Source organism: Scyliorhinus canicula, chromosome 15 (genome assembly GCF_902713615.1).
Source record: "Scyliorhinus canicula chromosome 15, sScyCan1.1, whole genome shotgun sequence".
Classification (NCBI taxonomy): Eukaryota; Metazoa; Chordata; class Chondrichthyes; order Carcharhiniformes; family Scyliorhinidae; genus Scyliorhinus; species Scyliorhinus canicula.
Window position 1 is genome coordinate 146,818,855 of NC_052160.1, and position 11,541 is coordinate 146,830,395.

Sequence of the window (11,541 nt, forward strand, 5' to 3'; positions counted from 1 at the left end):
AAAATGGGATTCCTGGTAATTGAGTAAGCACATTGTATGAAACTGAGCCATGTAGTCAGAATTATCCCAAATTGGAGATTTTGGGTTGTACGAGTTAGTTGCTCTCAGTCAAGGTGACATTGTAATTATAAACTGATCTCAATGTAACTAAGGACATGGGGAAGTTGTTTGTGTGTGTGAGTGTGTGTGTGTGTGTGTGTATGAGAGAGAGAGGTTTGAGCATGGTTTCCGCTCCTGGCTGATATTCAGTGACCTTTTCTGGAACGCAAAATATAGGTAAAAGGTGAGGAAGTATTAGAGTAAAGAGCAATAGATCCACATTATTCCACAATTCAATATCTTACTACTATTCGCTACTGAGATAAACATTCTCAATTCAATGAGGTACCAGAAGATACAGGAGATTCTCGGCAGGATTCTCTGTCCCGCCGCGCCAGATTTCTGGTTCAGCACGACGTCGGGATTCTCCGTTTCACCAGCTGGTGAATGGAATTTCCCATTGTGGGGCAGCCCCACGCCATCGGAAAACTCCCGGGCTGCCGGCAATACGGAGAATCCTGACGGTGGAGGATTCAGCACAAATAATCCAATCTAGCATTACATTGAATTCTACACCACAAAATTATGTAAAGTGTTTACAGCGGCCGCACGGAGTGAAAGAGTGCCCCCACGGCACCGGCCCGCCCACAGATTTGTCGGCCCCGATCGCGGGCCAGGCCACCATGGGGGCTCCCCCTGCACCTCACCGAGGACTCCACAGGCCACCCGCAGTGCCAGGTCCCACCAGTACAAACCTTGTGTAATTTATGCCGGCGGGACAGGCTGAAAACAGGCTGCCGCTCGGCCCATCGCGGAGTGGAGAATCGCCGGGGGGGGGGCTACTGGCAACGGCCCCCGACCGGCGCGGCTCCATTCCCACCCCTGCCAAAAACACGGCTCCAGAGAATTCGGCGGGCGGCGGGGTGGGATTCACTCCGCCCCCCCTTCCGGCGATTCTCCGGCCCGGCGGAGGGGGGGGTCGGAGAATCCCATCCATGGTGTGAAGAATAAATAAAAGGCATAAACATATAAGTGTTGTTTAGTGACTGGGGCCTTGTAAGGTAGAGAAGTTTTAAAGTTTTAGTTTAGTTAATTTGTTTGCAGTTGAAGATAGGTAGTGAGAGAAAAGGCAGCTCCCACCATTCAGCTAGAAGCAGTTGGTTTCAAAAGGCTTTGCTAGAAGAAAAGCCATGCATGGAGTAATGGTTAAGAAAACAGGTGCAGAGATCTGAAGAGCAGCTAGTTAAGAAAACTAGAGAAATGAAGAGAAGCTTCCAAGAAGATAACACTGAGCGACTTCAGAGGGACATTGACAAGTTGGCCAAATGGGCAGACACCTGGCAGATGAACTTCAATGCAGTAAAATGTGAGGTAATGCATTTTTGTAGAAGAAACCTGGGGAGACAATACAGGCTCAATGGTACAACTTTGAGGGGAGTACAGAAGTAGAGGGTCCTCGGGATTCAAGTGCATAATTCTCTGAAGGGGGCCAGGCAATTTGAAACAGTTGTTAAGACGGCTTATAGCATCCTTCAGTTTATAAATAGAGCCATAGAATATAAAAGCAAGGAAGTGATGCTACACCTCTATAAATCATTGGTCAGACCACATTTGGTGTATTGCGTTCCAGAAAATGTCCTAATTGCTTTCTTAAGCTTCATTCTTCACTATCCGTACTCCACAAATGTCTCAAATGACTTACTCCCCTTGTACTTGCTAAAAGCCTCTCTTTTCTCTGGGCTTGTTATTCCTTACTATCACCCGAGACCGGAACATGTTGGTCCTGTACTCTCCCCATTTCCTTTTTAAATGCCCCCCCATTGCTCTTCTGTAAATTTCCCCTGGTCAACCTTGGTCAGATCCTGCCTAATTTTATTAGAATCCGCTCTCCCCAATCCAAAAACTTTTTTTGCAACTTGCCTATTTCTTTGTACCATGTTGTGGTTGCTATTAATAAAATGCACCCCCCCCCCTCCCCCGCGCCCCCACACGTTTTTTCACCAACTGAGTCTAGAGAACCGTGGATGATCAGAGGCATTCAGGATACAATTAGAAGGAAAAAAGAAGCTTTTAGCAAGTAAAAGGGGAGTAAATCAACAGAGGCAATAGTGGAGTTCAGCAAGTGCAGGATGGAGCTTATTAAGAGAGCAAAGAGGGGATATGAGAAAGCCCTGGCTGGTAAAGTAGGGAAAATACCAAGATATTCTATAAGTATATCAGTGGGACGAGGATAACCAGGGAAAGAATAGGGCCCATTAGGGACCAAGGGGGAAATATTTGTAGAACCAGAGGACATGAGCAGGGTGTTGAACGAATGCTTCACATCTGTCTTCACCCAAGAGCATGAGGACATAGATATGGAACTCAGGGAGAGAGACTGTGATGTTCTTGAACAAATTGTCGCTGGGAGTTGTAAGGTGGAAGTGTTGGCAGGCTTAAAAGTGGACAAATATCCAGGTCTGTATGAATTGTATCCCAGGATGCTGTGGGAGGCGAGGGCGGAGATTGCATGGGCTCTGACCCAAGTTTTTAATTCCTATCTTGCCACGAGGGAGGTGCCAGAGGACTGGAGAACAGCAATGTGACCCCATTGTTTAAGAAAGGTTGGATAGGACGGCTGAAGGACTTGAGGCTGTTTTCGTTAGAGAGGAGAAGGCTGAGAGGTGACTTAATTGAAGCATACAAGATGATCAGAGGGTTAGATAGGGTGGACAGTGAGAGCCTTTTTTCTCGGATGGTGATGTCCAGCACGAGGGGACATAGCTTTAAATTGAGGGGAGATAGATATAGGACAGATGTCAGAGGTAGGTTCTTTACTCAGAGAGTAGTAAGGGCGTGGAATGCCCTGCCTGCAACAGTAGTGGACTCGCCAACACTAAACGCATTCAAATGGTCATTGGATAGACATATGGACGATAAGGGAATAGTGTAGATGGGAATTAGAGGGGTTTCACAGGACGGTGCAACATCGTGGGCCGAAGGACCTGTACTGCGCTGTAATGTTCTATGTTCTATGTACAGACCTGTGAGTCTCACGTCAGTGGTGGGGAAACTATTGGAGAAGATTCTGAAGGAGAGAATCTATCTCCACTTGGAGAGGCAGGAATAGTCAACATGGCTTTGTCAGAGGAAGATTATACCCAACAAATTTGATTGAATTATTCAAACTCTAGGGCTGCAGAGACCTTCACGGCCACCAGAAGCAAGTTTCCTCCTCCTCTGGGGGTGCCACATCTGCGAAGGCATGGCACAGGTGCCGCACTGTCTCTCTGCTGAGATGGAGTCTTCTGCGGCACATGCTGTCTGTCAGTTCATGGAAGGACCAACGACACCTGTACACCTTGGGCCGTCGCCGGCCTCCCCTTCTAGATCGGGTGGGAGAATCGCCGGGGGTCGGCGTGAATCCCGCCTCCGCCATCCTCCTAATTCTCCCGCCTCCCCAAAAACCGGTCCGGCATGAGTCACGCCGCCCACCTCGGAGAATGGTGGGGTCTGGCGCGACTCAATGGGCATCGAGGCTGCCCGAAATCTCCGGCCCGCGATGAGCCAAAGTCCCGCCCGTCTGTTGCCAGTCCCACCAGCGTAAATTGGAGTAGGACCCTTACCGGCGGGACCTGGCAGCGCGGGCGGGCTCCGGGGTCTTGGGGGTGTGCGGGGGGATCTGGCCCCGGGAGGTGCCCCCATGGTGGCCTGGCCCACGATCGGGGGTCACTGATCCGTGGGCGGGCCTGTGCCGTGGGGCACTCTATCCTTCCGCACTGGAGGCTGTGGTCCTCCGCCATTCCCGGTGCGGAAGCGTATCCCTCTGCGCATGTGTGGTGATGACTTCTGCACGCGCTGGCGCTCCCGCGCATGCGCCAGCCGGCGGAGGCTCTTCGGCGCCGGTTGGCGTAGCGCCAAGCCCTTTTCCCGCCGGCCGGTGGGGCGCCAACCACTCCGGGGCTGACCTAGCTCCTGAAGGTGCAGTGGATTCCGCACCTTTGGGGTGGCCCGATGCCGGAATGGTTCACACCACTCCGTCCCGCCGGGACCCCCCACCCGCCGGGTAGGGGTGAATCCCGCCCCAGGTGTCTGAAGTGCTCTGAAGGCTAATTCCTCCTTTGAGAGAGCCTTTTGTTGTGAAGCTGAAGGTTGCTCACAGTAAAAGGGAGTGAAGTTGGCTTTCGAGAGAGAAGCTGCAGCTGGGTCCTGTCCTGGGGGAGTTTGGTAGGACAGACAGGCAGCAGCGTGGCTCTGTCCTGGAGGGTTTGGTGGGACAGACAGGCTACAGCTGGGGTTGCCCCTGTCATGGGTCTGCACAATATTTAAAGGTATCTTGGTCTCCTCACTGACGCAAAACCCCTCAGCACTCCCCACCTGGCCCATGGGTGACCCCCGACCTGCAATGGTCCAGCCCCCGAAACAACCCCAACCCCCCTGAAGGAGCCCCCCCCCCCCACCCCCCCAACACAGGAGCTGCATGCCAGAAAATAGAAAGGGCTACACCCCCCCACTCCTGAGTAGTTTTCCTTTTGAATAGGAATACTAAACGATGCCTGAGCGACTTCCCGCTGAGGAATCAGGTCATTCCCGGGAGGCTGCATTTGACTTCAATCTCGTTCTTGAGATTGAAATAAATCCAAATTAGGGTTAATTTCTTGCTATTTAACAATAATAATAATCTTTAGTGTCACAAGTAGGCTTACAGTAACGCTGCAATGAAGTTACTGTGAAAATCCCCTCGGCGCCTGTTCAGATACACAGAGGGAGAATTCAGAATGTCCAATTCACCTCACAAGCACTTCTTTTGGGACTTGTGGGAGGAAACCGGAGCACCCGGAGGAAACCCACGCAGACACGGGGAGAACGTGCAGACTCCACACAGACAGTGACCCAAGCCGGGAATCGAACCTGAGACCCTGGTGCTGTGAAGCAACAGTGCTAAACACTGTGCTACCGTGCTGCCCTGGTATTAGCCTTGTTGTTATTCTTAATACAAAATCTGGACAAATAATTCTTTAAAAATATCTCATTACCAGCAACACTTTAGTTTCACAGTTCAAGGTTTATTAAAATCAAAAGAACAGCCTGAAATAATTAATGGTATATCTCCTGTGTACATCTCTTTCAAACACAAATTGGAGATGGTTCTGTTGATGGATTGTGATGGGAAGTATATCAGCGATGTTGGGTGAATGGCACAGTGGCCAATTTATTTTGTTTTTGTCCTTGATTCACTGAAATCCAACACTTGTGCTTGGAATTGAGAATTAGCATCCAATTTATGCCTCATTGTTTGCAGAAGTGAATTACCATCCACCGTGGCCATGCCTGCTCAGTGTAAACAAACCCATTCACCCCAGCTCTTGGACAGAATTCAGGCCTTCAATCTCACCTGCTCAACTCAGCTTCTTGTCACCCAGAATCACCACAGATCCAGCACTTCTGGAGGATGTGCTGATTGCCTGCAGCCGATGAGGAACAATTTAAACTTTCCAGCAGCAAAATTCAGCCACGTAATGCAGCTGGAGCAAGGAGCTAGGAAACAAAGTAAAATGGCAGGCACACTGATTCTGCCATGTCCTGCACACTGTGCCATGTCTGTGAGGGTCTGGGATGTGTCCTGCACACTGCACCATGTCTGTGAGGGTCTGGGATGTGTCCTGCACACTGTGCCATGTCTGTGAGGGTCTGGGTACACTGTGCCATGTCTGTGAGGGTCTGGGATGTGTCCTGCACACTGTGCCATGTCTGTGAGGGTCTGGGATGTGTCCTGCACACAGCACCGTGTCTGTGAGGGTCTGGGATGTGTCCTGCACACAGCACCGTGTCTGTGAGGGTCTGGGATGTGTGTCATGTCTGTGAGGGTCTGACATGTGCCCTGCACACTGTGCCGTGTGTGTGAGGGTCTGGGATGTCCTGCACACTGTGCCGTGTGTGTGAGGGTCTGGGATGTGTCCTGCACACTGTGCCGTGTCTGTGAGGGTCTGACATGTGCCCTGCACACTGCACCGTGTCTGTGAGGGTCTGGGATGTGCCCTGCACACTGCACCGTGTCTGTGAGGGTCTGACATGGGTCCTCCACACTGTGCCATGTCTGTGAGGGTCTGGGATGTCCTGCACACTGCACCGTGTCTGTGAGGGTCTGGGATGTGCCCTGCACACTGCACCGTGTCTGTGAGGGTCTGACATGGGTCCTCCACACTGTGCCATGTCTGTGAGGGTCTGGGATGTCCTGCACACTGTGCCGTGTCTGTGAGGGTCTGGGATGTGCCCTGCACACTGCACCGTGTCTGTGAGGGTCTGACACGTGTCGTGCACATTGTGCCAAGTCTGTGAGGGTCTGGGATGTGTCCTGCACATTGTGCCGTGTCTGTGAGGGTCTGACATGTGTCCTGCACACTGTGCCATGTCTGTGAGGGTTTGGGATGACCTGCACACTGCACCGTGTCTGTGAGGATCTGACATGTGTCCTGCACACTGTGCCATGTCTGTGAGGATCTGACATGTGTCCTGCACATTGCACCATGTCTGTGAGGGTTTGGGATGACCTGCACACTGTGCCAAGCTGCGAGGGCACTAATATGGGTGGCCTTACATGCGCTGGAAAGATGCGGGGTAGCCAGACTGTGACATCATACAGCCGCCACCGCTGATTTGATGAACATTCTGCAAATTTGGGCCTCATGATCCAGTTAACACCGTCACATAACACTGCCAACCAAAGATATATTCAACATGACGGACAAATGGAGGACAGGCTGCGGAGAAGGTACGCACTGAAGGAAAACAAAGACAGCTCTGCACAGAAAGCCTGACCCATCAAGGATTTTCAGGGCCTACATCGTCTACCTCGACCTAAATCAGATATATATGATGTACAAAAGCTAGACAACGAATTGTGCCACCTCCCCCAACAGGACCCACATCCAAAAAGCAGAACAAGATCACTGCTGCCAGAGGCGGTCCAGTTCATTGTAGTTTTCAGCTTTGGCACAAGTAGATCTTTCCAAAGTGGAGCTGACAGCATTGCCATTGTTTCCAGTTCTCTGTCCATTGCTGCATCAGGAGGCCCAGTGCATCAGGAGAGAAGACTTCATAGTATTCAGTCTAACCACTAGGTAGCAGGAGGAGCGTGCACATTACTTTGCCTGGATAGTGGGATACTCAATGGTGTAGGGAGCCATTGCTGTGGCCATGTGAGCTTGCAGGCAGCACATAGCAACAGGGAGAGGTGAAGAAATATTAAGAATATTAATTCCATAAACATGCAGTTGGTATGCGATCATACACAGAACATCGTGTCACTGATTGTCCGCCATCCTGGCAGCAGTTATGAACCAGTTGGGTCCTGCCTTTGGGACACCAATGCCAAACCAGAGGATAGCTGCATGGAGACAAGTGATGCCCTCTATAAATCTGGCTCGTGGTTCCTCTTCTTCACCTACCATCTGCAAACGACATGCCTGTAACAAAAGCCATGTAATCACATGGGAGATCGGAGAACAAAACTACCAGTGTGCTGAAGCCGTGGGCCACTGCCTGGATTGCCTGGGGGAGGGGTGAGGAGTGGCACAGGGTTGGGTAGAGCCCTTCAGCACTCACCAGAGCGGATGGCCAGATTTATGGTAACCTTGCTAACATGAGGGCACGACCCTTGCCATCAGTTATTCAGAAGCCACCTTAAGGCTTCTGAGTCTCTTCTCTGCGATGTTCATGGCTGGACAGTAAGACTCTGGTTCTCCAAGACTTCATTCTATCACCACCTTTGTTCCAGAATTCCTCACTTTTCACTCCATCTGCTATGTAATACCATAAGACCACAAGATATAGGAGCAGAATTAGGCAACTCGGCCCATCGAGTCTGCTCCACCATTCAATCATGGCTGATATTTTCTCATCCCCATTCTCCTTCCTTCTCCCCATAACCCCTGATCCCCTTATTGATCAAGAACCTATCTGTGGTGAATCATAATAGCATAATTCACACTGTTATCACACATGTTGTACCATGCCTCTGTAAGCTCAGCACACGAGCAGTTGCGCGGCTCTGCCCCTAGGGGGAGGTGTACTGGGAATGTACGGAAGTTTGTACTGGGCTCCACCCTTGGCTCTGCCCATGACTCCTCCCCCCCCACTGGTTGTATAAAGCTTGGCGGTTGGAGCCTGCCTGCCAGTTCATCTAGAGTCCATCTCGTCACAGGCAGGCTCTGTTGTAAGACGATTAAAACCACTGTTCACTTCTAACCACGTGTCGCGTGAATTGATGATCTCATCAATTTAACCGTCTTAAGAAACAGTAAGGAACGACTATGGAATCAGCCCTCAAGCCTAACCGACTGGAACTCGACCCACAGGATGCAGAGGCGAAAGAAATCTTTTCACATTGGCTCCGATGTTTTAAGGCCTACCTGGCTGAAGCAAGCACCACAGAAACGAGGGAGGAGCAGAAACTCAGCCTACTGCACGCGAGGGTGAGCCATCGTATATCTACTCAGTTAAATTGTACCGGCTCACTTACAGAGGCCCTGGCCCTACTCGATAGAATGTACGTGAGGCCCGTCAATGAGGTCTATGCGTGCCACGTTTTTACTACTCGCCGCCAGCGCCCCACAGAATTGCTAGAAGAATTCCTCAGAGACTTAAAAGCCTTATCCCGGGACAGTAATTACCAGGCAGTAAATGCTGCTGAACATAGAGAACTTGCTGTCTGCGATGTCTTTGTTGCAGGCCTTAGATCGGATTATGTGCGCCAGCGACTGCTGGAGAAAGGGGCTCAAAATTTAGAAGAAACTGTTGAACTTGCTACAACTATGGAGGTCTCGTTTCGTAGCCTCACCTCGTTTCCTGTGGACTCCACGGCCCCGTCATGGACCGCCGACCAGCGACTGCCCCAGGCCTGCGCTGCGCGGCCGCCCAGCCACCATGCTGCCCCAGGTCTCTACGCCAGAGTGTGTCTGGCAAGGAAGGCCCCAGCCCCTAACCCTCCTGCGGCACAAAGCAACCGCTCTCCGCACTCACAGGCCCACAGGCCCCGGAACGCTGCGCCCTATACCCCGACTCCGCCCCCGCCCGCCACTTGTGATCCATGGGGGCCGCCATCTTGGCGGACCCCCACCACGCGGCCGACCACGTGCGACGCATGGGGGCCGCCATCTTGGACGCCATCGTCCTCGCCGCCCGCCACGTGCGATCCACGGGGGCGGCCATCTTGGGCTCCATCCTCTCCAAACTCAGAAAATTTGATTGAAGACTGCGACCTCAGCGGACACTCATCGCGGGGCCACTCCAACGCAGCCGACCGAGCCGCCGACTACCCGCAACTCAACGCAGTCACAGTGGACCAATCGCGCCCAAAACATCTCCACAACTCTATGACGACGGTCCAAATCAACGGGTACAGTACACTGTGCCTTTTCGACTCCGGGAGCACCGAGAGCTTCGTACACCCAGATCTGGTAAGACGCTGTTCGCTCCCTGTTTTTTGTGCACGGCAAACTATCTCCCTCGCTTCGGGTTCCCACTCTGTCCATATCCAAGGACGCACCGTCGCGACTCTAATGATCCAAGGCGCTAGTTACTCTAATTTTCAACTATACGTCCTGCCCGAACTCTGCGCCCCACTCTTACTGGGGCTCGATTTTCAGTGCAATCTCAAGAGTCTCACCCTCAGCTTCGGCGGACCCCTACCCCCACTCACTATCTGCAGCCTAGCCACGCTGCGAATCCCTCCCCCTACTCTCTTTGCCAATCTCACTCCAGACTGTAAACCCATAGCCACTCGCAGCAGGCGGTACAGCCTACAGGACAGGGTGTTCATTCGAACTGAGGTCCGGAGGCTCCTACGTGAGGGGATCATAGAGGCCAGTAACAGTCCCTGGAGAGCTCAGGTGGTGGTCGTCAAGACCGGGAAAAAATTCCGCATGGTCGTAGACTATCGTCAGACTATTAATAGGTTTACGCTCCTCGACGTGTACCCCCTCCCCAGGATTGCAGATATGGTGAATCAGTTCGCCCAGTATCGGATTTTCTCCACGATGGATCTGAAGTCTGCATACCACCAGCTCCCAATCCGCCCGGAGGACCGCCACTTCACAGCGTTCGAGGCCGATGGCCGCCTCTTCCACTTTCTCCGGGTTCCCTTTGGCGTCACAAATGGGGTCTCGGTGTTCCAATGAGCAATGGACCGAATGGTGAACCAGTACGGGCTGCGGGCCACGTTTCCGTACTTGGATAACATCACCATCTGCGGCTATGGCCAGCAGGACCACGATGCCAACCTCAATCGATTTCTCCAGACGGCCCAGAAGCTTAATCTCAAGTACAACAAGGAGAAATGCGTTTTCCGCACAACCAGACTAGCCATCCTCGGCTATGTCGTGGAAAACGGAGTCCTGGGCCCGACCCGGACCGTATGCACCCCCTTTTAGAACTCCCTCTCCCTCATTGTCACTGTCAGCTGAGACCCGTCAAGCCTTCAACTGCATCAAGGAGGACATCGCCAAAGCAGCCATGCGGGCGGTGGATGAATCCGTCCCCTTTCAGGTTGAGAGTGATGCCTCAGAGGCAGCTCTTGCAGCCACATTAAATCAGGCAGGCAGACCAGTCGCATTTTTCTCCTGAACCCTCTCTGCTTCGGAACTTCGACACTCCTTGGTCGAAAAGGAAGCACAAGCCATTGTGGAGGCTATTCGTCACTGGAGACACTACCTCGCAGGTAGAAGGTTCACCCTCATCACCGACCAAAGATCGGTTGCCTTCATGTTTGACAACTCGCAAAGGGGCAAAATTTAAAATGATAAAATTCTGAGGTGGAGGATCGAGCTCTCCACCTACAAATACGATATTATGCATTGACCGGGGAAGCTCAACAAGCCCCCAGATGCCCTATCCCGCGGGACATGCGTCGGCTCGCCCACTACATTAAAGCCCGAAATCTGCCTTTCTCCACCGAGGAGGTAAAAGCCAACACCAGGGATTGCCCGATCTGCGTGGGGTGCAAACCGCACTTCTACATCCCAGACAGGGCCCACCTGATCAAAGCTTCTAGGCCCTTTGAACGCCTCGCTATCGATTTCAAAGGTCCACTCCCCTCGACCAATCGAAATGTGTACTTCCAAAATGTTATCGACGAGTTCTCCCGATTCCCTTTTGCTATCACGTGCCCCGACAGTACCTCCCACACAGTCATCAGGGCCCTGCATTGTATCTTCACCCTGTTTGGTTTCCCCAGCTATGTACACAGCGACCGGGGTTCGTCCTTCATGAGCGACGAGCTGCGTCAGTACCTGCTCGACAAGGGCATCGCCTCGAGCAGGATTACCAGCTATAACCCCAGGGGGAACGGGCAGGTGGAGAGGGAGAATGCGACGGTCTGGAAGACCGTCCTACTGACCCTCCGGTCCAGGAATCACCCGGCAAGAAGTCCTCCCAGATGCGCTCCACGCTATTAGGTCCCTCTTGTGTACCGCCACCAATCAGACCCCTCACGAGCGGCTCTTTATCTTTTCCAGGGGCACTACC